Raw genomic sequence first — 9,892 nt, forward strand, 5'->3', positions numbered from 1 at the left:
GGAATCGAACCCAGGTCCCTAGCGCTGTGAAGCAGCAGTGCTAACCCACTGTGCCACCCATTCTGATCATGGCTGATCATCCAATTCAATATCCTGATCTCCCCCCGCCCCCCCCCCAGCTATATCAAAGAACATTCCAGCACAGGAACAGGCCCTTCGGCCCCTCCAAGCCTGCACCGACCATGCTGCCCCCGACTGAACTAAAACCCCCTCCCCTTCCGGGGACCGTATCCCTCCATTCCCATCCTATTCATGTATTTGTCCAGACGCCCCTTAAAACTCACTATCGTATCCGCTTCCACTCCCTCCCCCGGCAGCGAGTTCCAGGCACCCACCACCCTCTGTGTAAAAAAACTTGCCTCGTACATCTCCTTTAAACCTTGCCCCTCGCACCTTAAACCTGTGCCCCCTAGTAATTGACTCTTCCACCCTGGGGAAAAAGCTTCTGACTATCCACTCTGTCCATGCCTCTCATAATCTTGTAGACTTCTATCAGGTCTCCCCTCAACCTCCGTCGCTCCAGTGAGAACAAACCAAGTTTCTCCAACCTCTCCTCATAGCTAATGCCCTCCATACCAGGCAACATCCTGGTAAATCTTTTCTGTACCCTCTCCAAAGCCTCCACATCCTTCTGGTAGTGTGGCGACCAGAATTGAACACTATATTCCAAGTGCGGCTTAACTAAGGTTCTATAAAACTGCAATGTGACTTACCGATCCCTTTAGCCCCAAGAGCGATATCTAATTCCTTCTTGAAATCACACAACGTTTTGACCTCAACTACTTTCTGTGGGAGTGAATTCCACACATTCACCGCCCTCTGGGTGAAGAAATCTCTCCTCACCTCCGTCCTAAAAGGTTTACCCCCTTATCCTCAAACTATAGAACATTACAGCGCAGTACAGGCCCTTCGGCCCTCGATGTTGCGCCGACCAGTGGAACCAATCTAAAGCCCCTCTAATCGACACTATTCCAATATCATCCATATGTTTATCCAATAACCATTTGAATGCTCTTAATGTTGGCGAGTCCACTACTGCTGCAGGCAGGGCATTCCACGCCCTTACTACTCTCTGAGTAAAGAACCTACCTCTAACATCTGTCCTATATCTCTCACCCCTCAATTTAAAGCTCTGTCCCCTCGTGTTAGCCATCACCATCCGAGGAAAAAGGCTCTCACTATCCACCCTATCTAATCCTCTGATCATCTTGTATGCCTCTATTAAGTCACCTCTTAACCTTCTTCTCTCTAACGAAAACAACCTCAAGTCCCTCAGCCTTTCCTCATACGATTTTCCCACCATACCAGGCAACATTCTGGTAAATCTCCTCTGCACCCTTTCCAACGCTTCCACATCCTTCCTATAATGCGGCGACCAGAACTGTACGCAATACTCCAAATGCGGCCACACCAGAGTTTTGTACAGTTGCAGCATGACCTCCTGGCTCCGAAACTCAATCCCTCTACCAATAAAAACTATGATCCCTAGTTCTGGACTCCCCCCACCATCGGGAACATTCTTTCTGAATCTACCCTGTCTAACCCTGTTAGAATTTTAGAAGTTTCTATGAGATCCCCTCTCACTCTTCTAAACTCCAGTGAATATAATCCTAACCGACTTAGTCTCTCCTCATATGACAGACCTGCCATCCCAGGGATCAGCCTGGTAAACCTTCGCTGCGCTCCCTCTATAGCAAGGACATCCTTCCTCAGATAAGGAGACCAAAACTGCACACAATACTCCAGGTGTGGCCTCACCAACGCCCTGTACAATTGCAGCAAAACATCCCTATCCCAATACTCAAATCCTCTCGCTATGAAGGCCAACATACCATTTGCGTTCTTTACTGCCTGCTGTACCTGGGCGCTTACTTTCAGCGACTGATGCACGAGGACTCCAAGGTCTCGCTGAGTATCCGCCTCTCTCAATTTACACCCATTCAAGTAACAATCTTGGTGAGATCTCGGGGGGGGGGGGGGGGGAATCTGAGATTCATAGAGATCGATGAACAGGGATCGGATGAACTGGCCTTGTACACACCGGAATTTAGAGGAATTAGAGGGGATCTAATAGAAACATATCAAATTCCTGATGGGACTGGACAGACCAGACGTGGGAAGAATGTTCCCGATGGTGGGGGGAGTCCAGAACTAGGAGTCACAGTCTTAAGAATAAGGCACAAGCCATCCAGGATTGAGATGAGGAAGAGCTTCTTCAGTCAGAGAGTTGTGAACCTGTGGCATTCTCTCCCAAAGAAAGCTACTGGGGCCAGTTCGTTAGATATACTCAAGAGGGGGGAGGTGATTAATCCAGCAACTCAGCTAATGTTCTGGGGGGGTCCTGGGTTCGAATCCCGCCCGCGGCAGATGGTGGAATTTGAATTCAATAAAAAAATATCTGGGATTAAGAATCTACTGATGACCCATTGTCGGAGAAACCCATCTGGTTCCCTTTAGGGAAGGAAATCTGCCGTCCTTACCCCGGTCTGGCCTACATGTGACTCCAGAGCCACACAGCTAATGTGGTTGTCTCTCAACTACCCTCCAAGGGCAACTAGGGATGGGCAATAAATGCTGGACCAGCCGGGGACACCCGTGTCCCACGGATGGATAACAAAATAGGAGCTGGATGTGGCCCTTGTGGCAACAGGTATCAAGAGAGTTTGGAGGGAAAGTGGGAGAGGGATACTGGAAGTGCATGATCAGCCATGATCCTATTGAATGTTGGGGCAGGCTCAAAGGGCTGAATGGCCTCCTCCTGCACCTATTTTCCATGGTACTTCCTGTACGCTATACAGACAAAGCATACCGTTCATAGAGAAGGAAAGGAGAGGGTGCTGAATGTAGTGTTACAGTCATAGCTAGGGTGCAGAGAAAGATCAACTTAATGCGAGGTCGGTCCATTCAAAAGTCTGACAGCAGCAGCAGGGAAGAAGCTGTTCTTGAGTCGGTCGGTACGTGACCTCAGACTTTTGTATCTTTTTCCCGACGGAAGAAGGTGGAAGAGAGAATGTCCGGGGTGCGTGGGGGGTCCTTAATTATGCTGGCTGCTTTTCCCCGAGGCAGCGGGAAGTGTAGACAGAGTCAATGGATGGGAGGCTGGTTTGCGTGATGGATTGGGCTACATTCATGACCTTTTGTGGTCTTGGGCAGAGCAGGAGCCCCAGACCGAGCTGTGATACAACCAGAAAGAATGCTTTCTGTGGGGCATCTGTAAAAGTTGGTGAGAGTCGTAGCAGACATGCCAAATTTCCTTAGTCTTCTGAGAAAGTCGAGGCGTTGGTGGGGCTTTCTTAACTATAGTGTCAGCATGGGGGGGACCAGGACAGGTTGTTGGTGATCTGGACACCTAAAAACCTGAAGCTCTCGATCCTTTCTACTTCATCCCCGTTGATGTAGACAGGGGCATGTTCTCCTTTACGCTTCCTGAAGTCGATGACAATCTCCTTCGTTTTGTTAACGTTGAGGGAGAGATTATTGTTGCCACATCCTACGTCGATGATTTGGAGTTGGGGACCAGGTGTAGTGTGTCAAAGTTCGTAGATGACATTAAGATGAGTGGCAGAGCAAAGTGTGCAGAGGGATGTAGATAGTCTAAGTGAGTGGGCGAGGGTCTGGCAGATGGGGTACAATGTTGGTAAATGTGAGGTCAGCCATTTTGGTTGGAATAACAGCAAAATGGACGATTATTTAAAGGGTAAAAAATTGTGTGGTGTCGTGGTCACTGTTCTCCTGAAGGCTGGGTAGTTTGCTGCGGACAATGGTCTGTTTGAGGTTGTGCGGTTGTTTGAAGGCCAGAAGTGGGGATGGCGCAGGAAACTACCCAGCCTTCAGGGGAACAGTGACCACGACACCACACAACCCTGCCACTGCAACCTCTGCAAGACGCGCCGGATCATCGACACGGATGCCATCATCTCACGCGAGAACACCATCCACCAGGTACACGGTACCTACTCTTGCAACTCGGCCAACGTTGTCTACCTGATACGCTGCAGGAAAGGATGTCCCGAGGCATGGTACATTGGGGAAACCATGCAGACGCTGCGACAACGGATGAATGAACACCGCTCGACAATCACCAGGCAAGAGTGTTCTCTTCCTGTGGGGGAACACTTCAGCAGTCACGGGCATTCGGCCTCTGATCTTCAGGTAAGCGTTCTCCAAGGCGGCCTTCATGACACACGACAGCGCAGAGTCGCTGAGCAGAGACTGATAGCCAAGTTCCGCACACATGAGGACGGCCTAAACCGGGATCTTGGGTTCATGTCACACTATCTGTAACCCCCACAACTTGCCTGGACTTGCAGAATCTCACTAACTGTCCTGTCTGGAGAGAATACACATCTCTTTAACCTGTGCTTAACCCTCTCTCCACTCACATTGTCTGTACCTTTAAGACTTGATTACCTGTAAAGACTCGCATTCCAACCATTATCTTGTAAATTGAGTTTGTGTCTTTATATGCCCTGTTTGTCATAATGTGGAGATGCCGGCGTTGGACTGGGGTAAACACAGTAAGAGTTTTAACAACACCAGGTTAAAGTCCAACAGGTTTATTTGGTAGCAAATGCCATTAGCTTTCGGAGCGCCGCTCCTTCGTCAGATGGAGTGGAAATCTGCTCCCAAACAGGGCACAGAGACACAAAATCAAGTTACAGAATACTGATTAGAATGCGAATCCCTACAGCCAACCAGGTCTTAAAGATACAGACAATGTGAGTGGAGAGAGGGTTAAGCACAGGTTAAAGAGATGTGTATTGTCTCCAGACAGGACAGTTAGTGAGATTTTGCAATCCCAGGCAAGTCGTGGGGGTTACAGATAGTGTGACATGAACCCAAGATCCCGGTTGAGGCCGTCCTCATGTGTGCGGAACTTGGCTACCAGTCTCTGCTCTTATGTCCCACTATCAGTAACCCCCCCCCCCCATGCCCAAACCCCCCATGCCCCTTCGCCCCCACGCCCCTTCGCCCCCACGCCCCTTCGCCCCCACGCCCCTTCGCCCCCACGCCCCTTCGCCCCCACGCCCCTTCGCCCCCACGCCCCTTCGCCCCCACGCCCCTTCGCCCCCACGCCCCTTCGCCCCCACGCCCCTTCGCCCCCACGCCCCTTCGCCCCCACGCCCCTTCGCCCCCACGCCCCTTCGCCCCCACGCCCCTTCGCCCCCACGCCCCTTCGCCCCCACGCCCCTTCGCCCCCACGCCCCTTCGCCCCCACGCCCCTTCGCCCCCACGCCCCTTCGCCCCCACGCCCCCACGCCCCTTCGCCCCCACGCCCCTTCGCCCCCACGCCCCTTCGCCCCCACGCCCCTTCGCCCCCTCGCCCCCACGCCCCTTCGCCCCCACGCCCCTTCGCCCCCACGCCCCTTCCCCCCCACGCCCCTTCCCCCCCACGCCCCTTCCCCCCCACGCCCCTTCGCCCCCACGCCCCTTCGCCCCCACGCCCCTTCGCCCCCACGCCCCCACGCCCCTTTGCCCCCACGCCCCTTCGCCCCCGTGCCCCTTCGCCCCGTGCCCCTTCGCCCCCGTGCCCCTTCGCCCCCGTGCCCCTTCGCCCCCGTGCCCCTTCGCCCCCGTGCCCCTTCGCCCCCGTGCCCCTTCGCCCCCGTGCCCCTTCGCCCCCGTGCCCCTTCGCCCCCGTGCCCCTTCGCCCCCGTGCCCCTTCGCCCCCGTGCCCCTTCGCCCCCGTGCCCCTTCGCCCCCGTGCCCCTTCGCCCCCGTGCCCCTTCGCCCCCGTGCCCCTTCGCCCCCGTGCCCCTTCGCCCCCGTGCCCCTTCGCCCCCGTGCCCCTTCGCCCCCGTGCCCCTTCGCCCCCGTGCCCCTTCGCCCCATGCCCCTTCGCCCCATGCCCCTTCGCCCCATGCCCCTTCGCCCCATGCCCCTTCGCCCCATGCCCCTTCGCCCCCATGCCCCTTCGCCCCCATGCCCCTTCGCCCCCATGCCCCTTCGCCCCCATGCCCCTTCGCCCCCATGCCCCTTCGCCCCCATGCCCCTTCGCCCCCATGCCCCTTCGCCCCCATGCCCCTTCGCCCCCATGCCCCTTCGCCCCCATGCCCCTTCGCCCCCATGCCCCTTCGCCCCCATGCCCCTTCGCCCCCATGCCCCTTCGCCCCCACGCCCCTTCGCCCCCACGCCCCTTCGCCCCCACGCCCCTTCGCCCCCACGCCCCTTCGCCCCCACGCCCCTTCGCCCCCACGCCCCTTCGCCCCCACGCCCCTTCGCCCCCACGCCCCTTCGCCCCCACGCCCCTTCGCCCCCACGCCCCTTCGCCCCCACGCCCCTTCGCCCCCATGCCCCTTCGCCCCCATGCCCCTTCGCCCCCATGCCCCTTCGCCCCATGCCCCTTCGCCCCATGCCCCTTCGCCCCCATGCCCCTTCGCCCCCATGCCCCTTCGCCCCCATGCCCCTTCGCCCCCATGCCCCTTCGCCCCCATGCCCCTTCGCCCCCATGCCCCTTCGCCCCCATGCCCCTTCGCCCCCATGCCCCTTCGCCCCCATGCCCCTTCGCCCCCATGCCCCTTCGCCCCCATGCCCCTTCGCCCCCATGCCCCTTCGCCCCCATGCCCCTTCGCCCCCATGCCCCTTCGCCCCCATGCCCCTTCGCCCCCATGCCCCTTCGCCCCCATGCCCCTTCGCCCCCATGCCCCTTCGCCCCCATGCCCCTTCGCCCCCATGCCCCTTCGCCCCCATGCCCCTTCGCCCCCATGCCCCTTCGCCCCCATGCCCCTTCGCCCCCATGCCCCTTCGCCCCCATGCCCCTTCGCCCCCATGCCCCTTCGCCCCCATGCCCCTTCGCCCCCATGCCCCTTCGCCCCCATGCCCCTTCGCCCCCATGCCCCTTCGCCCCCATGCCCCTTCGCCCCCATGCCCCTTCGCCCCCATGCCCCTTCGCCCCCATGCCCCCTCGCCCCCATGCCCCCTCGCCCCCATGCCCCCTCGCCCCCATGCCCCCTCGCCCCCTCGCCCCTCGCCCCCTCGCCCCCATGCCCCCTCGCCCCCATGCCCCCTCGCCCCCCATGCCCCCTCGCCCCCCCATGCCCCCTCGCCCCCCCATGCCCCCTCGCCCCCCCATGCCCCCTCGCCCCCCCATGCCCCCTCGCCCCCCCATGCCCCCTCGCCCCCCCATGCCCCCTCGCCCCCCCACCCTCGCCCCCCCATGCCCCCTCGCCCCCCCATGCCCCCTCGCCCCCCCATGCCCCCTCGCCCCCCCATGCCCCCTCGCCCCCCCATGCCCCCTCGCCCCCCCATGCCCCCTCGCCCCCCCATGCCCCCTCGCCCCCCCATGCCCCCTCGCCCCCCCATGCCCCCTCGCCCCCCCATGCCCCCTCGCCCCCCCATGCCCCCTCGCCCCCCCATGCCCCCTCGCCCCCCCATGCCCCCTCGCCCCCCCATGCCCCCTCGCCCCCCCATGCCCCCTCGCCCCCCCATGCCCCCTCGCCCCCCCATGCCCCCTCGCCCCCCCATGCCCCCTCGCCCCCCCATGCCCCCTCGACCCCCATGCCCCCTCGCCCCCCCATGCCCCCTCGCCCCCCCATGCCCCCTCGCCCCCCCATGCGCCCTCGCCCCCCCATGCGCCCTCGCCCCCCCATGCGCCCTCGCCCCCCCATGCGCCCTCGCCCCCCCATGCGCCCTCGCCCCCCCATGCGCCCTCGCCCCCCCACGCGCCCTCGCCCCCCCACGCGCCCTCGCCCCCCCACGCGCCCTCGCCCCCCACGCGCCCTCGCCCCCCCACGCGCCCTCGCCCCCCCACGCGCCCTCGCCCCCCCACGCGCCCTCGCCCCCCCACGCCCCTTCGCCCCCCCACGCCCCCTCGCCCCCCCACGCCCCCTCGCCCCCCCACGCCCCCTCGCCCCCCCACGCCCCCTCGCCCCCCCACGCCCCCTCGCCCCCCCACGCCCCCTCGCCCCCCCACACGCCCACGCCCCCCACTGCCCTCGCCCCCCCCCATTGCCCTCACTATAGTTCAGGAAGTCCCACCAGGGCCAAGTCGGGAGAGGGGGCGGTGATTGACAGCGGGAGGCGGGTTCATCAGCACCGGAGCGCCCAATAGGAAGGCAGCGCTGGCTGTGTACCTGCCGCCGCGCCTGATTGACAGCCGGCTAGGCCAATCAGAAGGAGGGAAGGGCTTTGATGGACAGTGGCCACGGCCAATCAATAGAGGGGGCGGTGGTAATTGTGGGAGGCGGGTTCCTCAGAGCAGGGCGGCCAATCGAAAGGCGTCGACGGCTAATTGGCAGTGTCTGTGACCAATCGGGGAACGGGACGGCTTTGATGGACGGTCGGGTCGGCCAATCAGGGAGAAGGGGTTGACAGTTAGGCGGGATGAGGGGGAGGCGGGAGCATAAGGACGGGGCAGCCAATGGGAAGCCGGCGTCGGCTGTGCACCGGCTAGGGTGAGTGATTGACGTGTGGCTGGACCAATCGGCGAGCGGGGCGGCTTTGATCGACAGGGGCCGCGGCCAATCATGGAGGGGGGCGGGATGAGGGAGGCGGGGAATCAGCGCGGGGCGGCCAATCGGCAGGAGGGGACGGCTTTGATGGACAGGGGCAGCGGCCAATCAGGGCGGGGGGGTCCGGGACGCGGGTGGAGGGAACCTCAGCCCCGGGGCGGCCAATGCAAAGGCGGCGTCGGCTGTGTACCGGCAGCGGCGGATGATTGACAGCCGCTTCGGCCAATGTGGGAGAGGACGGTCTTTGACGGACAGGAGGGCCCGGCCAACCACGGACGTGCTGATTGGGCGCTGGGGGGAGGCTGGACGACGGGGGCGGGAGTATCTGCGCGGGCGGCCAATGGGAAGGCGGCATCGGCTGTGTACTCCTCAATGGAGTGTGACTGACAGGCGGCCGGGCCAATCGGAGAGAGGGAAGGCCTTGATGGGCAGCAGGGCCGGCCAATCAAGAGGGGGCGGGGCGGTGACTGACTGAGGATGAAGGAGGCGGGAGCATCAGCGCGGGGCGACCAATGGGGAGCCGGCGTCGGCTGTGCACCGGGCAAGGGTGAATGATTGACGGGCGGATGGACCAATCAGCGACAGGGGACTGATGTGATGGACAGCCGGGGCGGCCAACCAGGGGAGGGTGACTGACAGCGGGAGGCGGGTTCATCAGCCCCAGGGCGGCCAATAGGAAGGCAATGAGGGAAGGCGGGATGAGGGCAGTCCGAGCCGCAGCGCGCGGTTTTAACAGTCGGAGCGGCCAATCAGGGAGAGGGTGGTCCAGAGAGGCGGGGAACCAGCGCGGAGCGGCCAATCGGCGGGCGGGAAGGCTTTGATGGACAGGAGGGCCGCCCAATCAGAGAGAGGAAAGGATGAGGGCGGGCTGAGCATCATGGCAGTGTCGCCAATCAGCGAGAGGAAGGGTTTTGATGGACGGCCGGAGCGGCCAATCAGCGAGAGGGTAGGGCGAGGGAGGCGGGGAGTCAGCGCGGAACGGCCAATCAGCGAGAGGAACGGCTTCTGATGGACAGTAAGAGCGGCCAATCAGGGAGAGGGAGGCGGGGAATCAGCGCGGGGCGGCCAACCGGCGAGAGGCGCGGCGTTGATGGACGGCCGGACCGGCCAATCAGCGAGAGGGCGGGACGGGGGCGGGCTGAGCATCATGGCAATGCCACCAATCAGCGAGAGGAAGGGCTTTGATGGACGGCCGGGCCGGCCAATCAGGGTCAGGTGGCGGAGGCCGGGCTGAGGCGGGCGGGAGGGAGGAGGCGGGAGCATCAGCGCGCGGGGGGGGGGGGGCCGACCAATGGGAAGGCGGCGCCGGCTGTGTACCGGCCACGGGGCGGAGTGATTGACAGGCGGGGGGGGCCAATGGGAGAGCGGGGTGGCTTTGACGGGCAGGTGGGGCGGCCAATGGGGGGCCGGGGACGCTGTTGAGGGACGGGGGCTGCAGCCAA

Source organism: Mustelus asterias, unplaced genomic scaffold, assembly GCF_964213995.1.
Source record: "Mustelus asterias unplaced genomic scaffold, sMusAst1.hap1.1 HAP1_SCAFFOLD_3267, whole genome shotgun sequence".
In the NCBI taxonomy this organism is placed as follows: domain Eukaryota; kingdom Metazoa; phylum Chordata; class Chondrichthyes; order Carcharhiniformes; family Triakidae; genus Mustelus; species Mustelus asterias.